Here is a 20440-nt window from a genome sequence, read left to right as displayed (position 1 = left end):
TAAAGAAAAAAGCAAGGTACAGTGGGCACTTAATAAATTACTAAATGAGTGTTAGGTAACAATAACATGTTATAATAGTAGGGGTATGCAGTTGGCTGTCTGGAAACCTACAGTATAGCAGAAAATCAGCAGCTTTTAATAATCTATAGCAGCTAGAATAATAGCAGCAAACATATGATTGGTGCTGTGTGGTTCAAAAATCAGGAAAAACTTTTCCTTGTTGATTTGGTTATTTTGTCATGTTTTGGACCAAAGTCCATCAGCTTAAATAGACACTGTTAAAACCACTAATCTCTGACTAATACAAGTGGAAAATATACAGTGTAAAACCATGGCCTTTTAGCCAGGTAGCCAGTGTATATATAACCAAATAAGTCATTTTATTCTGTTGCAGGAATGTGTCTTGCTTAAAGCTATTCCAAGATTCTAACAGACTAATAGACGTCCACTTGTCTTAGGACATTAACATTTCAATGTTTTCATTTCTTCATGGATTAGAATAGGCGGCAACATATTGTTTAACTTTAGTTTTCATTTTTGAGGTTGAAGCCAGAGAAAAAGCAAAACAAATCAGGGTTGCACCTTACATTAATAGTGATTATTCAGCAGAGAAGGCTCTTGTCTTTGATTTATTTTTGGCCCAGGATGCAGAGCATCTAAAAGCAGCAAATTTGCTGACTTTTTTTTTATTCCTCCTGCTTAAATTTACTGTATATGTTAGAGGTATACATATAGATACCTGTGATCACAAAGCATTAACTAGAGTTTCTTATTAAACACAAGGCTATTTCAGAAACAGAAGAGTATTCTGAGAAGCGATGTTGAATAAAATACTGTCTTTCTTTTATGTATAAATATGTAGAACAATTTATAAGGACATGGCTGTACGGTGCAAGAGCAGATCACAGCTTAACGTGGGGTGCAAGTGCTCCTTAAGTGAACATTAAAGGGCACCCACTTTCACCCCTTATCGCTCGCACTCTCTCTAGCACCTGTGTCCTGGTCCCAGGTCTAGTAACCAACAGACAGTGCTAGGCCAAGCCGACCGAGTGTCCAAGGCCCCCCGGTCGACTATCCCCTCCCCATTAAAAAGGGGAGGGACAGAGGAGAGGGGAGGGACAAAGGGACGAGTGACAGGGGTAGGTGAGAGCTGCAGATGGGAACAAATCAAAACATAAGAATCTTGAACAGGCACCTGCCAGCACCCCCACATAGTTGCGCCCTAGGCAGGGGCCTCTTCTGCCTACCCCTAATTCAGGCCCTGCCAATAGGAAATGTTTGTTTTAAAGGAGAAGAAAAGGTCCAATTGATAGTGAGTGCCAAATCTTAGGGCACTCCCAAGGATTGTAATAATTTACCTGATACCCTGGGTCAGTGCTCGTGTTAGCAGAAAACTGCATCAGCCTGGGGTACCATCTTTCTTTCTTCAAAAACACGGCTGACGCATGCGCTGTAGAGTGAAAAAGCTTGATCACCTCATACTGCCCAGTTATCCAATTAAGCAAAAAACAGCACTTAAAATGCCTACCTAAATGTCATTTAAAAATATTTTGCAGTACAAACCCACTGTGGTACTCCACTTTCAACACTGGGTTTCAATAAAAACCTTATTACTCTTTCTGAAAGCTTTCCTGACACTGATGGCAAACTAACAGACTTGTAGTTTTCAGTCTGAGAATGGGATTCCTCCTTGAAGAGGGGCACCATATTAGCAATTTGCCAATTTCTCTACAGCATGCCAGACCTCAAAGAATTCTGAGAGATTAAGGACTTTATTTACTAAAATCCAAATTTTCTCATATTTTCTAAAAAAAAAAAAAACAGACTCATGCCGATTTTAGCTTATTTATTACTTAAAAAACTCAGATCAGATTGAGAAAAAACTTGATAAAATCGAGTCATAACCTGAATTGCTCTAATTTTTTAGGCTTTTTTCCCGGATCAATCAATTTTTTTTTTTTAAAAAAAAAAAAGTCAGATTTTCAGGCTAAACCCAATGCAGACAATGAAAACTTCAAATTGAGATACTGTAGGTGCCTCTCCCATTGACTTTTACAGGACCTCAACAGGTCTGAGATGACAGATATTTGAATTCTGGCTTTTTGCAGCATTGGGGTGTAATTAATCTTGAAAAAATTTATTTTCCTTGAAAAATTTTAGTTTTTGCCCCAAAAAGCCCAACCAGAAAAAAAAATTAGGTTTAGTAAATAACCCCCTAGGTAAAGAGGTTTAACAATCACAGTGCTAAGCACTTTTATTACCTTTTTATTATAATATTTTTTTTGTAGCACATTTATAAAATGCCAAAATATTCTGCAGTGTTGTACAATAAATGGGTTTATTGTATAAACATACAAGAAAACTTAACAGCCAATAACTAATACAAGAGGTAAAGAGGGCCCTGTTCAAAAAAGACTGCCCTTAGATGAATACCATCAGGTTCTGGGTCTTTGCTTATATGTACATTTTTTTTATTTATTTTTTTCATTGACCCATGCAAAGTTACAGTATATTTTTAAAGTTGGTTCTAATAAAATAAAGCCTTCATTATCTGGTAAATATTTGCAGTTGGAAAGATTCAAGTACAACATTTTCAGCAGCACAAAAGGCTGGAAGCCCTGTCCCACAAAGCTTACTATCTAATTATGTTTGTTTCTCTTCCATGCATTATTGATGTTTGTCTCTACACGCATACAACAAAAAAAATGGAGGAGCACACTTCTAAACAAATGTGCATTTCTTATGGATGGACATATGGATAAAGGGAACAGGGCTGTTGACTTTAAAATCCTGCTTAATCCTGTTGTCATTCCTGATAACTGAGCTGGGAAGAAGGGTTAGATGGTATTAAGGAAGGTGAACATATTTTCTGAGAGAAATATTATTCAAAATGACTGACGAAATGGATTATCCAAGTAGAGTGTCACATGCTCCAGAGTTTAGCAGGACATCGTTTAATGATATTTGTGGTTCACTAAGAACTTCCATTTGTGATTAGTTTTGGGCTGCTAAATCTGCATATTTTCACTTGACTGCTTCCTGTTAATGGGGTTAGAGCTGCCAAAAACCTCTGAATCCTTCCTCTCTCCCCACCCAATCCCCATAGGTCACTGACCTACTTAGTTCTGCACTGACAACAATGACACCCTCAATATAAATGACAAAATCTACACTTTTTTCCACATGCAAACATTAGCTAGCCAAAAATTCAAGCTGATATATATTGTCACCATTTCAGGAGATATTGTGTTTGGCTCCAAAAAGAGTTTGATCCATACAGAATTAATACTTTCTTTGTGTGTATGTTGTGCTCTTATTTTACCTGCTTTAATAGTATAATAGTACCTTAATATCCTATAAATCTGAAATATACTTCAAAAGATTGGGGGTTCACTCAAATGACAGAATGAGACAACATAATATACAGAATTTTCATTTCAGACAACATAAACAAATTAACAAAATTAAAGTTCATTCTCATGACACAGGAATACACTGGAGATTTACTCACATGTGTTCCACTCAGCTGCATGAGACAAACCTCACTGCTTCCTCCCTCCATGAGGGATAAGCAGAAAAAGATCCGGCATCAAGAGTTAGCAAATTATTTCAGGAAGTGACAGGAGTTGCCAAGGGTTACCAGATATCATTATTTGGTTTGGCATAGAGTTTGGCATTTTTTGGGGAATACAGAGCAAGTAAATCAGTGGCTGGTGGGCTAATGGCAGTGCAGCACAGCTTGTTTTAGAAAGTGGTAGGCTGTTAAGCATGCTATTTGGTCAACGGGCAGTCATCATTGCGTTCATGGGTCATTCATATGTATCGCATGCATCAAGCCGTGTAGCAGTGCATGGCAATCAGGATGGGTTTAGACAAGTACTCCACAGCGGCAATGTAGTGGTGGGGTTTCTAGGGGTTTGACCTGGAGAGAATTTTTTGATAAGGTTCATGGAAGGGGGTATGGTCAGAAAGTGTCCTAGACATCCTTATGTTACATTTCAGCTGCAATGACCAATCAAAATCACAAATGATATCAGGGTGTGGGGGTGTGGTGGGCCCAATTTGGTGATAGCCTGGTCTGACATGATTTCTAAGTTACATTGGGGAGGAGAACTTGTTCTGACAAGGACTGGTGCTTTCCAACAGCCATCCACCAAAGAGGAATAATGAGTTGTAAAATAAAACTTGTTAGTATATCAACAAATAACTTTTAACAAAACATGTGGACTTCTATGATTGTGGTACAGAGGTAAGTAATGTGTGAAGTAAGCAGAAAGTACAAATATCAACACTCTTGTTGCAATGGGCAGAAAGCTCACATACAACCTCTTCCCATTTCCTAGGTGGTGACTCATTAATCCCGGTACCTGCACTGGCTCCCCCAGCCCAACTGAACACAGTTATTCTCTGCATCTACTGAGTCTCATAGAGAATTCTGGGATTAAATATACCTAATCTCTAGAGTTTCACTCTGTCCCTTATTATTTACAGCCTCCAGTAATGCAACATTAGTGTTGTGCTCCCTCTGGAATTCTTATAGGTAACTGAACACAGAACACAGAAGAACTTTCCCAAGTTAGAACAACTTAAGTGATTGTATACTCTAGCACTGTGAGCATAAAATATATATTATAAATATATAAACTAAATATAATAAAATATAACAATTATATACAGTGTATATATTGTTGATGGGGCATGATGGCATACGCAATATGAATTTGCAATCACTGTAGCTTTAGCCCTTACTGAGTGTACTTCCTAAACATTACTAAAGCAACTGTTACTTAGTTGCTGACATTTCTATAAAGCTGCTGAGAAATGTATCAACTAATGAGGCAAATTACGATTAAAATGACAGTTTAGAGAGTCTGCACCTGGCTTACAGAGCTGCTGGAAAACACCAAAAGAAGAAATGTGAAAAAATGAGAAATAGCAATCAATTGAAAAAAACACTTCTGGTGTACTATTTGAAAAACTGTAAAAATCTGTAATTTGCTGGTCACTAGTTACAAAGCATTATATCCAGTTGGTTGGCTCCATGCCTATGGATGCATTGAACATGTCTAGACCATGTAAATGAATCCACAGACATGGAAGGTGGAACCAAAGAGGAGTTGTTATTTTTGTTATGAATATATATATATATATATATATATATATATATATATATATGTGTATATATATATATATATATATATATATATATATATATATATATATATATATATATATATATATATATATATGTATATATATATGTGTGTGCAATGGAAATCAGTAGAATACTTATTTGTCCAGATTGGCTTTGGTCTAATGGGACTGGATGATGGTCTACCAAAAACTGTAATCTGAGGAGCTCCACATGAAGTGGAAGGTTGGTCTCACAACCATATCAGCTACTGATGCAAGTCCCTTTGGATCCATGATGAATATTTCTGTATACGCTACTATACAATACGTCATAGATTAGGGCTATATTCTACATTCAATATAGTTGACATTAATCAGCATTACTGTTTGAATACTTAACTTTAAACCAAACAGAGTTGCCAGCTTTCTCTAATTTTCAAAAATGCAGTTGCTTTCTTTTCATGCTTCTCAGTTAGATACATATTAATCTTCTTAACAAGAAATCTCAACAGAACAGTTAATTTTCCGCAAATATTTTATTTACCATTGGCGTCTATTTTTCTTGTGCACGATTTCCCCCCCTGAGAAAAGACCTTATGATATGATGTCATATTTTTCTTTAAAAGTCTCCAACATCTCTAAGATATTAAATAATGTATCTAAATTGATTCAGCACTTTATTCCCTGTTTCCCAAATAAATTGTTTCCAGGTATGGGTTTTTTCATGCAGGCTTCACATGTTTGTAATTAGATCCCTCATGGGTGACTATTTCAGAGCTGAAAACAAATGGTACCTTATATCACTGTCAAGGAAAGAAAAACTATTGCCACACAAATACTCTCTGTAAACTGTATATTGTTTTAAAGCACATAGCCTTCGCTGTTTTTTCCACTGAGTGTGTCTTTTGGGTGAAAAAGATATAAATTTTAGAATTGATATTGTGCCTTGCCTTTGTGACTGATGACAACTGGGACAAAGTGCAGAGGAAGTAAGAAGCAGCCATAGAGGCCATCACTATATCACTATTACATTATTCAAAATGCCTTTGGGGTAAAGTGATTAAATGTAGTAATTATCAGAGGCAAAAGTTTGAAACGTTTACAGAAGCCTGACAATTGTGGTAACTAGAATAAAGCCCACGCGTGGTAATTTTTTAAAATCTGAAAAGAATACATGAAAATCTTTTAATACAAATAATGATAATGGGGCAGATAAGTAAGCAACTGCACCGAGCTTTAACACTGCTTTACTAAGCCCATGGAAATAAATACATTTTGTTTAAACATATTACTTTAAGGGGGTGCGTAAAAATGTAGAAAAAACATTTCTACTGAAATGCATAAATATATGTATAGATGACGCCAGGGTAAATACAACAAATTAAACTGTTACCTATACTGTATTTGCTTTTTTGATTTTATTGCTACAAATATATTTTTCAGTCCTTATGTCCTATTCATGCAATTAATGTTTCTTTTAAAAGAGGAAAGATTGCTAGATATATGCTACCTCTCTACATATTTATACATTTTAGCCAAATGCATGAATAGCCTAAGTACACTTTCCAACTGAATAATCCAACCATGGGCCATAGAATCAGATCTCTACATTTGCACACTCAATAACCCCTTTTGGCCCTGTTTAGCCACAAAAGAGGGGAAAATAGATAGTATGTAAATACATCATAAAACTGTATAACAGAACACACTGCGTCTGACCAACCTCTGTTCTCAAACTGAATACATGCTCAAGCTGGAGAAAGGCAATGATGACATACTTGGAGAAAAGTCGTGGTATCTAATTAACATCTGTTGACTGAAAAGAAACGGTATTCTACATTTGTGTTGGCTCGGTGCAGCCATGTCACAGGACATAAGAGATCATGTTTATAGCTAAATAAAAAAAAGAAGAAGCCAAAACAAGCACATTGAAGAGCTGCTTAAAGATTTTCAGGGGTTTTTAGCTTGTCATACACATTACTAATTGGAATAAATATAAGCCTGAGGCATCAGTAGTTGCATTCCATGGGAAAGACACTCTTAGAAGCTACTGTAGGTAAACACAGAAAAACTGTTGCATTATATCAGTACTTGCCAGCTGGAACTATGGAGACCATATGTGGCTCTCAATGAGATTTTTTAAGACTCCCTGGCTGCTTTTAGTCTATAAAGTTTTTTTTTTTTTGACTGACATCATCCTTATTTATTTATAATTACAGACCCCCATACAGTACTGATAAACATCATGATAGTCATTAAGATGTATATGTTTTAGCCAACACTGTCCTGCTCGAAATCATGGCGACAATGTCAACCTCCAGATTTTTAATACCTTTTATAGACTTCATTGGATTACTTTGTCGTGTATTATTCTGTATCCCAAGATCATGGGGTATATTTGATAACTAGACCACAGTGACAGCATGATAGCATGAATTTGTTTTGTAAGTTTGTAGAAAGAATATAGTAGGGCATTTTGTATTGCGTTTTATTGGGCAGTGGCACATGGAGTATGTTGTTGTGTAAGGGAAATACTATAGCACAGAATGAACACAAGGGTAGGTAAATTCCATCGTGCGCATGGCCCTGTTATAGTGGGAGTTCACTTTTAAGTGATGAAGAAACTATATATTTAGCTTATTTCCTTAGTGAGCTTGACATTTTAGTCTTTGAGAGCTACCAGTGAGCCATGTCCCATATAACTTTCCACAGCACTTCTATTTTTTATAACCCAAAATTAATGCTATCTAACTCAAAGCACATAGTGGTTACTGTGATATTAGACTTCTGGCCACTAAACATAAAACAGCACTGCTCCAAACTAGTTTTTATCGTTTGACTGATGGCAAGGGGAGATTTATTTTAGGACCCACCTGTTATTTCAGAATAAGAGATGAAAAAATATCTGTGGTTTCCTTTTTTGTTTTCAAAAAGTAATAGGATTTGTCTCAAATTTTAATGAAAACGTGGCAGCCTTAATGAGTTTTTAGAGCAGTTTTATGGAAGCAAAGTTTGCTTAGGCAGAAAAGTTACACTATTTATAAGAAAGATTTATTGACAATTTTTGTTACATTAAAAGCATCCAATCATCATAAATTTTCCATTTTATTGTACTCACTTTTCATCTTCTTATAAGCTTTAATACTGCTGTATCAAAGTTTAACGTGTAACATGTTCAGTCATTTAAAACTAACAATTTAAAGGGTGGTTTAACTTTAAATTAAGTTTTAGTATGATGTTACATTAAAAGTAAAATCTAATTGTAAGCAACTTTCCAATACAACTTAATTAAAAATGTTCAATGGCTTTAAAGATACAGGTATGGGATCCATTATCCAGAAACCCGAAATCCAGAAAGTGCTGAATATAATAAATAATCCACATTTTTCAAAGTGATTTCCTTTTTCTTTATAATAAAACAGTAACTATTACTTGATCTAAACTAAGATATAATTCATCCTTATTAGAAGGAAAACCAGTCTATTGGGTTTATTTCATGTTTATATGATTTTCTAGTAGACTTAAGGTATGAAGATACAAATTACAGAAAAATTCTTTATTTGGGAAACCCCAGTTCCCGAGCATTCTGTATAACAGGTCCCATACCTGTATTTGTAAGCACAGCTGCAGTTAAATCCAATATTTGTCTATCTCTTTCTGCACTCCTGTATCTGCTGACTCTTAAAACAAAGTAGCACTCAGTGCTTCTGGCTTGGAAGTCAGAACCACCCATCTGTAGCAATTCCATATAATTTAACAATGTAGGTGAAAGAGATAAGAAACCTTAGCTGAGGAAGTGTAAACAGATGTACTGGATTTTAAAACTTTTTATTAGCAACCTGATTAAAACTAAATTATAACTGAACTAGTCATTTTGTAATGTTGGTTTCCCTTCAAAAATGCAGCCACGCGAGCGAATATTCATTGAAGGATGAAGTGAGCATTTCCTTATGAATTTGCCACTGGAGAAATTCTGAACTAGGTAACTGCACTGCTGGCCATATATCATTACAGTAGAAAGGACTAGATGAGTGATGGATGCAATGTGTTTTTCATCACATGCAGCAATTCACACTGGGCCTTTGGGATAACCACTCAACCATAGTAGTTATATCTACTGTTGGTGCATGCCTGTTGATCTAATATCTAGGCATCCAAAGAAACCTCAGCTTGCTGCTTAGGCATAATACATTGAATACGTAGACCACTATAAGGAAGATAATACGGTAACACAAAAACATATATATCTATGTATATCCAAAAACAAAATGACATGTTCTGAGTAAATGAAATGCTAGGTAGGTTTCCTTGTAGATGCCATAGGATAATACAATTTATTATAGTTTCCTATTACAATGCAACAAGCTTTTCATCTAATGTAGGATAATACATTTTCAATGTCCTTTATAACTTAACATCACAATGGGGCCTCTTGGTACAAAGCAGATTCTCAATGACAGCACAATGAGACAACATGCGTGCAAACGTCTTCCCGATTTTGAATCATTGCACTGACACTTGAGGAGAGATTTGCAGGCTTTCTGTTTAGCCTTAAGCAGATTACATTTTCATTCTTCAATACTCAATAAAAACAGGAATTCCAATGGCAATGTGAACATGCTTCATGTATTTTATTAGATATGCTTATTTGGGATGCCATGAAATGTTTAGGTTGTTGAGATGTGGCCAACTAGAAAAACCTGTATTTGTAAAGCTTAAAGCATGATACTTAAGCTATTCACATAGAAAAATGACTGTGGTTACTGACTGAGACACTATAGGATATGCAGTTAATGTCTTTCTATAATAAATGGATTGGTTTAGAATAAAAATATTGACTAAATTAAGTTTAGTTTATTCAACTAATAATGATTTTCCTCTTTTAAATAAAATATTTACAATGTATTCATTCAGATTTACAGTTGCCACCTTTGAATAGCTTATGTACATGCAGTCACTTGTAGCAATGGTCAGACACAATACACATAAGAAGTAATTTACCTTTGTACCCATGACAACAAGCAAGATGTAAAGGGATCCTCAGCTAGTTTTATGTAAAATAAAATTGCCTCGAACAGTCCTACATGGTATCTAGAACACCAGTAAAAGTTACACTAGCCATTTAGGAATATTCTTCAACAGTAAAGGTGGCCATAGTGTTACAATTACGATCTTTTCTGGACAAGATCTTTCACACATGTTCAAGCAGACTGGTCAAATATAGAGGTAGAAACAATAGAACTCTGCCTGTAGCTGAAGATTCAGCACTAACAATGGCTGATGTTCAGGTGCCTTCAAAGGGGCCCGATCAAAATTTTCGGTCGGCTTGTCTCCCACCGTACACGCACCGAATATTGTATGAAAATTTGTTTTGTACAATATTATCGGTGCGTCTATGGCCACCTTTAAACCCCAATGCTAAACAGAGAAAGAGCAGATGAGGGGGTCATACCAAATATGGTTGCTTTTCTATTATTTCTATTGTTCAGGTCAAATGATCGGAACAGCATGGGGCACTCCTCCTTACTTTTTCATCTGCCAGTGCAGCATGCACGGACTGACATGACTCATTGGCAAATTGATTTTCAAACCTATGTGATTGCCTATAGTACGTGGATATTGGTCAGAATCAGTGGAACTCCCTAAGCGCACAGAAAACTGTTTTGTACTATTTTAACTATGTCTTTTAGGCTCTAGTCTTTCCTTCTATAGATAAACTCAAAACACTGAAAGGTAGGTTTCTAGTACCTTTCACATACCACTCAAAATGTTCCATGCTTTTAAATGTCGCTCTCTATGATGCTCTTTCATTTATTTGCAGGCATGGGACCTGTTATCCAGAATGCTCAGGACCTAGGGTTATATGGATAACAGATCATCATACCTTAATGCTATTAGAAAATCATGGAAACATTAAATAAACCCAATGCACTGGATTTGCTTCCAATAAGGATTAATTATATGTTAGTTTGGAATAAGTACATGGTACCATTTTATTATTTTTTTAAAAGTTTTTATTTTTGATTTTAACACACAACCTACAAGCTTAGCATATTCCTAGAAAAGATATACAATAACAGGTCAATCACCATACACATATATTGTGACAGTACCATATTCTCTGGAGTACTAGCATTTGCCAGTTTATTGGGGTTGTCTAGGTAAGGGTAAATAAGGGAGTGCTACTTTTGGATTAGCATCTATCCATGAGGCCCAAATGTTATCAAATTTTGAGGGAGAACCCCGGGCTACATATGTCAGTTTTATGAGTGGTAGCATTGTGTTCACCTGTGCAATACATTCTACCAGCTTTCGTAAGTCAGGACTCATCCACTTTATGGCAATCAATTTTTTTGCATAAAACATTGCTGCTCGCATTAGTTTCCTAGAGTCATTTCGGGAAATGAGGTCATCAACTATTCCTAGGAGACATACCTCTGGGGTCTTACCCCTAGGCAAAGCTAACTGCTCATCTACATATCTGATCACATCGGACCAGTATCTATTAATGTGTATACATTCCCACACCATGGGGCCCATTTACTTAGTTCGAGTGAAGGAAAAGAATAAAAAAAACTTCAACTTTCGAATGTTTTTTTTGGCTACTTCGACTATCGAATCTGCTACTTCAACCTTCGACTACGACTTTGACTCGAATGATTCGAAATAAAAATCGTTTGACTATTCAAAAGTCGAAGTACTGTCTCTTTAAAAAAAACTTCAACCCCCTACTTTGCCACCTAAAACCTACCGAGGTGCCATGTGGGGAAGGTCCCCATAGGCTTTCTATCAATTTTTAGGTCGAAGAAAAATCATTCAATCGATGGATTAAAATCCTTCGAATCAAACGATTCGAAGGATTTAATCGTTCGATCAAACGATTTTTCGTTCGATCGTTCAATCAAACTATTTGTGCTAAATCCTTCGACTTCGATATTCGCAGTCGAAGGATTTACATTCGGCAGTCGAATATCGAGGGTTAATTAACCCTCGATATTTGACCCTATGTAAATCTGCCCCCATATGTCCAAAACCTGCATTCACCTCCTGACACTTCGGACATTCAGCGTTAGGTGATCTCTCCATAATTTTGAGCTTGACTGGTGTGATATACACGTGATGGAACAATTTAAATTGTATGAAGCGATCCCTAGTGGGTATCAGAAAATCATGTATGTAATCAGTCGCTTCCGCCCATTGTTCATCATTGAGAGTATTAATCATCTTATTCCACTTATTTTTTTATCTTGACAAAGGGGGTAGGCGTAACGGGAACAAGTAATTTATATAGCTGGAAAAGCAGTTTTTTGACCATAGGATCCCAGAGCCTGGCTTCCCATTTGGTTTTGCCCAGCTCCAATTTGAGGGATCTGAATTGCGCCTGGAAGGCATGTCGTATCTGCAAATATCTAAAAAAATTGAATGTTTTGATTCCCTACTCTTTCTTTAAATGCATCAAATTGGGGGAAGGTCTCATCTATTAGTTGATTGGATAACCATTTCACTCCAACATGAGGCCAATAGGGTAAGTCCGGGAGGTCCAGGAACTGGGCATATGTCTATTAGCACCTGTCTCTCTATCTGCTCTAATTGGGGTGCTAAGAACTTCAGGTATAACAGGCATGTCTCTCATGGTCCTATATGGCGCATTTTGTAATGCCTCCAGAGATCCCATTATATTCCCATGTAGGGCTGTTAGAGGATTGTCAGGGTCTGAGTTAGACCAGTTATGTACAAAGGTTAACTGCCCCATTAGGTAGTATTGTTGCATATTATGCAAAGCCAGGCCTCCCATATGATATGGGGCTGTGAGGTGGCCCATCCAGCTCGGGGAGATTTGTTGGCCCAAATAAATGATCTTATTTCGCTGTTGAGTTTAGTAAAAAATCGATTTGTCAATAACATTGGAGCGTTTTGAAGAGGGTACATGAATTTGGGGAGATATATCATTTTAAAAAAATTAATTCTACAATTGTATTATTACAGAGAAAAAGGAAATAATTATTTACAATTTGGATTATTTTTTTTGGGTAATGGATCCAATACCTGTACCAATATTACTTGCTACAATAAATTATTGGATTGCAAGGCTGGTATGCTGAGAATAACCACTGTACTAGGGGGTAGCAATAGGGGCAGCAATATCTTTTACCACATCCCTATACCAGCATGAATAATACCCTCTGGGCATGATAAAAATAAGACGTTTCCACCCTGAACAACGAATAATTGAATTTTCTTCATAAAATGTGATGCCATGGCCTTGATGATAATATTATATCAACTTCACACCTCAGTTAAAGCGGTGTGAACACACTGTCCCAAACCTCTACAAGAACTGGTCTGCATCATTCCTATTTAAAAGCAATACATCTGGAAAGTCTATATGCTGATTCTTTAAGCTTGTCAACAGCCGGCAGGATAGCAGTAGCATGTATTGACTGTAAACATGAATAATAATATATTTTACAGCTATTTAACTGCTGTTTTCAGAACTGTATTTTACATTTTTTTTTTTAAAAAGACCTAACTTTTGACATCAATAAAAAAACACATTGTCAGCATGCCTTTAGTAAAATAAATAAATAATATTTTTTTTTTAACGTTCCGTAGAGTATTATATGTTTGTTTCTTCCTGATGTTTGACCATTCCAACTGAGGAAATTTTAAACAGATGCAGAGTTTCTTCACCACTGAGCATCTGTTTGAGTTGTTGCCATCTTTCTAATGAGTGAAGAGTGCAAGCGTCTCTCTAGCACATCCTTGTTTTGGCAAACGTGAACAGCAATACCTTTTTTAAAACAAAATATGAAGCATAAGAGGTCGGAGTCAGATTTATGATATTTGTGATATTTTTTAAAGGGTCACGAAATCTTTAATCCACTGCTGTGATATACTTAGTATTGACACATCGCATGGTTTTACCAGGTATGTTCTGTACAATGAATTAGTAATTACTGGAGTCGTGCATGCTATTAAGTACTGTTTTTCTGATCACACCATCAGTGATGGCAGGGCACAGTCCCTGCGCCTGGGTCATTATAACAGAAGAACTATAGGAGGTTTTAAGGAAGGTTGTAACGACCCAATCATGGTAGTTTGTGTAAGATTAAAACAGTAAACTGAGCAAAACTATAAAACATGTTAATAAAAAAATTAAATCAATACCAAAAATAAGGATTGAAGAATTGCAAGTATAGATGTAGTCTAATCCATGACAGATTAAGAATCATATTTGAGAAACATTCCAGTAAGATGAATGGATGGATGTTTGACCTATGTACCATATACCAGCAACCTTCATACCTCAAATGGTGCAAATGATGGTCTATCTGTCTTACATACTACAAGGGCTGCCAACTTTGGACAATGCATCCTTTCACTAATACATTTTAGATGCCAACTGGATTTTGCCACATTTTTTTTGCTTTATTGAAACTGAATGCAAGAGGTTTTCGGTAACATGGGCTTCATTTTCCAGAGCATTTCTTCTGTCTTTTAAGACAATCCCATAGAGTATTTCCAAGTGTAATTTTCAAAGGATCATTTTCATGTCACCTACCCTGCTGTCACCAAGGCCATTTATTTTCTTCGCATGACCATAGAAACCTAAAACTTACATACGCTTCATCATTTGTCATTTCCATTTCCATAGTTCAAGAAAGTAACAAATATTTTGAATATATTTTAATATATTATTAAGTTGACATAAACATCCTTTCAAAAGCTTGTAAAAACATGCTCTTACACTGTTATATCATTCAAAGCCTAAAATTTATAAAAGTTCTCGTTAACGTTTACATTTTACCGAGCAATTTACCGATTTGCAACAACTGCGCATGTGCCAAAATGGAAGGAAATTTCCAAAGCTGGCTGCGATGAACTCCAATGCTGTGAATCTCCCCCGAGGGGTAAGTTAGGGGCATTTCCCAGGGGGGGCAGCTAGGTTGGGGGGAGGAGGGGGGAGGGTCTTCGTGGGGTGTGGGGGGGTAGGGTTTTATTTTCGAAAAGGGTTTGTTTCTCCTTTAAGGGGAAAACCTTTACCCACCTTCACTATATACAGTATACAGTAAGTCATGTAAATTTCAAAAGTGTGACTAATTCTACATTACATTGTATGGGTGGGTATATGACCCGTTCAGGACAATAAGGCAACCATTTGAAGAACTTAAAGGAAATAAATACTTGGGTATTTATTTATTTCCATGAAACACTAACTGAGGTACACTGCAATTTCCAAATACTTAAGAACTACGAAATGAAAGTTCGGTGTAATAATTATGATGATGCAACCTGCCTGCATTTTAGAGGGAAATATTTAGTTATGTATTTTGTAGATGGAAGGAAACATTTTAAAAACATTACTATGAATCATAACAATTTTCTGGCTGAAGTGTCAAAATAAATGAGTTTGTCCAATGCAATAAGTGTTTTGTTAAACATGACATTTTCCAGCTGTCACAATTATGAATTTAAGTATATTATATGTAATTGAGATTCTGTTAACAGATACGCATATGTGAATAAAACAGCTAAACATGAAGATGAAATATGATGTGCAGATAGCATTCCCACCATTTCTGAATGTCTAAACTATATAAGTGCTGTTTTGCTCATAGTTTATCCAAAAAATATGTTTTAAAAAGTGTCTAAGTGGTTAGAGTGCTGTCTCTAAGGGATACGTTTGGCAATCAGTGCCAGCAATCTGAAGAGTATATTTTATTTAATCTGACTTTGAAAGATGACAATTTTTAAACGGCAAAATAGCAAGAATTGTATACAGCAAATTTCTCAATAGCAGGGTCATTGGGGATAAGGAAATTGGATTTGGTTTTTCAAAACCATGAAGGGGGAAAGAGAATTCCCCAGTAGACACTGCCTAGGAGTTCTGACCATCCCCTTCTACCTTTTGCTTTGCTTAAATATCGTCCACACCTGTCAATTAGGTGGAGCTATTTCTATGCATTTTGGCAAGGCTTGAAATGAAACCTCCCTCTAAAATAAAGAGGTGTCTTCAGGTCATCAAACTTTCCAAATATTGGAACTTGAGAAATGGACAACCACACCGATGATAAACAACTGTGCGTCACAGTCACAAAAAGATACAAATACAATATGCAGAAATAGGATGTTTTAGCTGGAAACCCTTTACCCAGAAAACACCAAATTATGGGAAGGTCATCTCCCATAGGGGCAAATTCACTAAGAATCGTAGTTGAGCCAGGCGTAACTTCGCCGCACTTCGCCACACTTCGCCAGGCGTAGTTTCGCCAGCGCTCCGCAAATTCACTAAAATCCGAAGTTGCGCACAGGGGTAGAGTTAATTTGCATATGGCGCCAAATTCAAATTTCAATGGAGGAATGCGTAGAATCACTACAAATGCCTGGGAAACCTTCAAAACATCAAATAATTTTTTTTTTGCCCTACACATGTGCCCACTGTATAGTTAAGGTGCCATGAGTTAGGAAATGTAGGGGGGAAGGAGGGGAGCCCCAAACATTTTTTCGATCTTTTTCAGCCTATAACCCATAATATAGAAATAACGCCAGCGTTTTTTGGGACTTAGAAAAAATGTGAACTTTTTTTGAAGCAATCCCTATCTACTCTATTGCGCTTCGCCTGGTCTGAGGTGGCGAAGGAAGTCTAGCATAAAAGGTAGCGTTCAGTACACTGCACGCGTTAATGAATTTGCGTAGTTACGTCCGTAGCGAAAATTCGCCAGGCGTAAGGGTGCGAAGTAACACTAGCGAATTTACGCCAGCGTTCATTAGTGAATTTGCGAAGTAACGAAAATGCCCAACGCTAGCGAATTGACGCTAGCGTTAGGCGCTTCGTCGCTTAGTGAATTTGCCCCATAGACTCTATTTTAATTAAATAATTAAAAAATGATTTCCTTTTACTCTGTAATAAGAAAACAGTACTTTGTACTTGATGCCTATTAAGTTATTGTAAATGCTTATTAGAGGCAAAACAACCCTATTAGGGTTATTTAACATTGAAATGATTTTTTAGTTGGTCTAAAGTATGGAAATTTAATTACAAAAAGATACCATCTGGAAAACCACAGGTCCATAGCACTCTGGATAATGGTCCCATTCCTGCAATATATAGTGATGGGCGAATTTGCGCCGTTTTGGTTCGCAGAAAAATTCGTGAATTTCCTGCGAAATTCGCGAAACGGCTAAAAACTAGTGAAACGTTTTTTTGACGCAGACGCCCGTTTTTAACGCCGGCGTCCATTTTTTTTGGGACATTGCCGACTATTTTCTTTTTGACGCCGGCGAACTTTCGCCAGCAAATTTTCGCGGCCGTTTTGCGAATTTATTAGCCGACGGCGAATCGCGCAAATCCGTTGCGAATTCGCACCTGCTGAATAAATTCACCCATCACTAGTAATATATATTGAAAATATATAAGGACGGTGGGGTTGGTTGCTTTCTTATATGTTTATAAGCTGTTACCCATTCCACATTTACTGCTTCTAACAATTCTTACAGAAACAGACCCAGATTGAGACTGTCAGCTGTAAGATTCCTTCAATGAACTACAATCAACTACAATTTCTGGTGTTCATCTAATATGGCCTCAGGCTTTATGCAGCTGCACTTGTAGGGAATCCACACAACTTCCCAGGCAAAAAGTAGACAAGAGACAGATAGAGAGGTTGGTCAATATCATAATTAAAGTCCTGGTCAGGAGGGAAATTCTACTCAAGCTCCCAGCAAAGGTCCAGGCAGATGGCAAACTTCATAATCAATGCTGAGGAAGAAATTCAGGTTAAGTCAGGTTAAATTCAGGTTAAGTACAGTGAAAAGACAGGTAAATGGTCAAAACCAGAAAATATCAAAGTACAATGTATAGATATGTTTATGTATAAAACAGATAGTACTGTTGGCAAAAGGAGGTGCATAAGCATCAATTTAAAGTCACTATATTGTAGCATAAACATTCCTGAGATGGGGTTCCAAAGTATGCAGATGCAAAGAAACACTTCCACACTTTGGAAGAGGCTAGCTGGAGCCAGGGGTTGTTTTGGGCAGCATTATACCACTTACATTCCCAGAAATGATGGCACAATACACTTCTTCAGAATTGTATTGTGACTGTAAGGAGAAAAATAAGCTGGTGTTAATGAGTGGAACTGTGTGTGGAACAAGCAGTCAAGGGGAGGTTTGTTTGTGCCTGAAGAAAGGGCATCTACCTTAGAGGTTCTTTAATATAATCAAACCTCTCTATAAATATTGGAAGTAAGAACATGAGTCAGTCCTACATTATGTCTTATTTTATTACCATTACCGATGAAAAGGACTGTTGTTTCAAGTTACAGTAAATGTTATTCATTGTTAGAGGCCTCACTGCACAAAACGGAGAGTACAACAATAGAGTAGTCCACAGAGAGTGCACACACATATCAGAGTCATTTTTCACAAGGAACTGTTTCTTAAGTGGTGTTTGTCATCACACTTTAGTAAAACCTTAATCCCATCTGGCAGACAGATGTATTTCAAAAGGATTTAGAAAATAAGGTTTATTGGTATGACAAATGGCTGTTGCATGTTGCAGCTCAACAACAGAAAGAAATACATTTCTTATTGCATAATGATATTTTGTGATTAAATAAGCATGTAGTATTAAATTATTTTATAGAGAAACTGCAGAAAAGAGGGTTTATTTACTGACCAGTGACAAAGATCAAAGCAGACAATCGAGCTGTCTTGTTTCCTGTATGTCACCTTCCACTTCTGCATCACTTCCTCATTACAGTCTTATTAACATTTTTCAGGGTCTCATTTTTTCCCAAACAATTAGGAAGCCATGAGAGAGGAATTCAATAAATTAGTCATGATTTCACTCATATCTATATGAAACATAGCAATTACTATTGGAAGTCATAGACAACATTATATAGTTCATGCGAGAGTCTTGCGTGGAGCCAATTTTTGAAGACCGGACCAGACCCAAATTCCATATTTTTATCTGTTTGGACCTGACCCACAACTTCCTTATCTGCAACCCAATTTGTGACCATCAAGAAACAGGAAGTAAGTGCTGTTGCTGTAAACCGGAAGTGGCATCATCATAAGTGGGTGGGACATAAAAATATTGTAAAAATGTGTAAATAAGCAAAACTTGCTATAGATAAGATCTGCAACCGGACCTGCGACCCGCCAAGCTACATCTATACCCACACTTGAAAGTCCTACCAGCACCCCGCGGGTTACCCACTTTTCTTTCGGGTGACCCATGGGAACCTGACCCACTGCAGAACTCTAGTGCATGCAACTGAGTACATTTTGATCATAAACCCTGGTGGAAAAAGTCCTTTGGATTCATACCAGTATTATGGATTGACTTAATATTCAGTACCCATGATTAAATATACCAATACATATTACCTCATATTTTAACATTTTAAAACCAAGCATTTATTATACCAAATTGATAAAAAGAGTGGGGGCCCCTCCCCTACATTACATAATTGTTTTATTCCATGTTGATTGGATTAATATATCCTCCACAATATTGCAACGACTCAAAAGGATTCTTGATAGCACCCAGAGGTCATTTTACTACTTATTAGTAGTCCATGTGCAAAACTATTGTTTGCTGTTATTTTAAATCCTATGATATGGCAATATGACCTCCTTGGGAATTCCAATAACAGCAAAAAATGACAATACCAAATGATAACCAATGTAAGAAATCCCAAATATTAATGCAGTGGTATCCATTGCTCATTGTGGTACAATAAAGAATTGTTTCAAGATTTATATCTGGATGTATGCTCCACACCCACTACTATTGAGTGAATATAATGTGTTGCTGTGGTCATGCAATGGGCAGTCATTTTTTTGAAGTCTAAGCTAGGAGGTTCCTTTATTTGTGACGGCAAATGTTATTCTGGCTGTTGGTTCCTATAAAGGGGTTGTTTACCTCTGAGTTAACTTTTAGTATGATGTAGAGAGTGATATTCTGAGACAATTTGTAAGTGGTTATTCATTATTAATTGTGGTTTTTTAGTTATTTAGCTCTTTATTCAGCAGCTCTCCAGTTTGCACTGTTAGCAATCTGGTTGCTAGGGTCCAAATTACCCTAGCAACTATGCATTGATTGGAATACTGGAATGTGTATATGATAGGGCCTGAAAAGAAAGATGAGTAAAAAAAAAAAGTAGCAATAATAGTAAAGAGCATGTGTTTTCAGATTGGGTCAGTGACTCCTATTTGGAAGCTGGAAAGAATCAGATGAAAAGAGCAAATAATTAGAAAACTATAAAAAATAAATAATGAAGACAAATTAAAAAGT

Source organism: Xenopus laevis, chromosome 1L (assembly GCF_017654675.1).
Source record: "Xenopus laevis strain J_2021 chromosome 1L, Xenopus_laevis_v10.1, whole genome shotgun sequence".
Taxonomy (NCBI): domain Eukaryota; kingdom Metazoa; phylum Chordata; class Amphibia; order Anura; family Pipidae; genus Xenopus; species Xenopus laevis.
Note: the sequence above shows the minus strand (reverse complement) of the source record.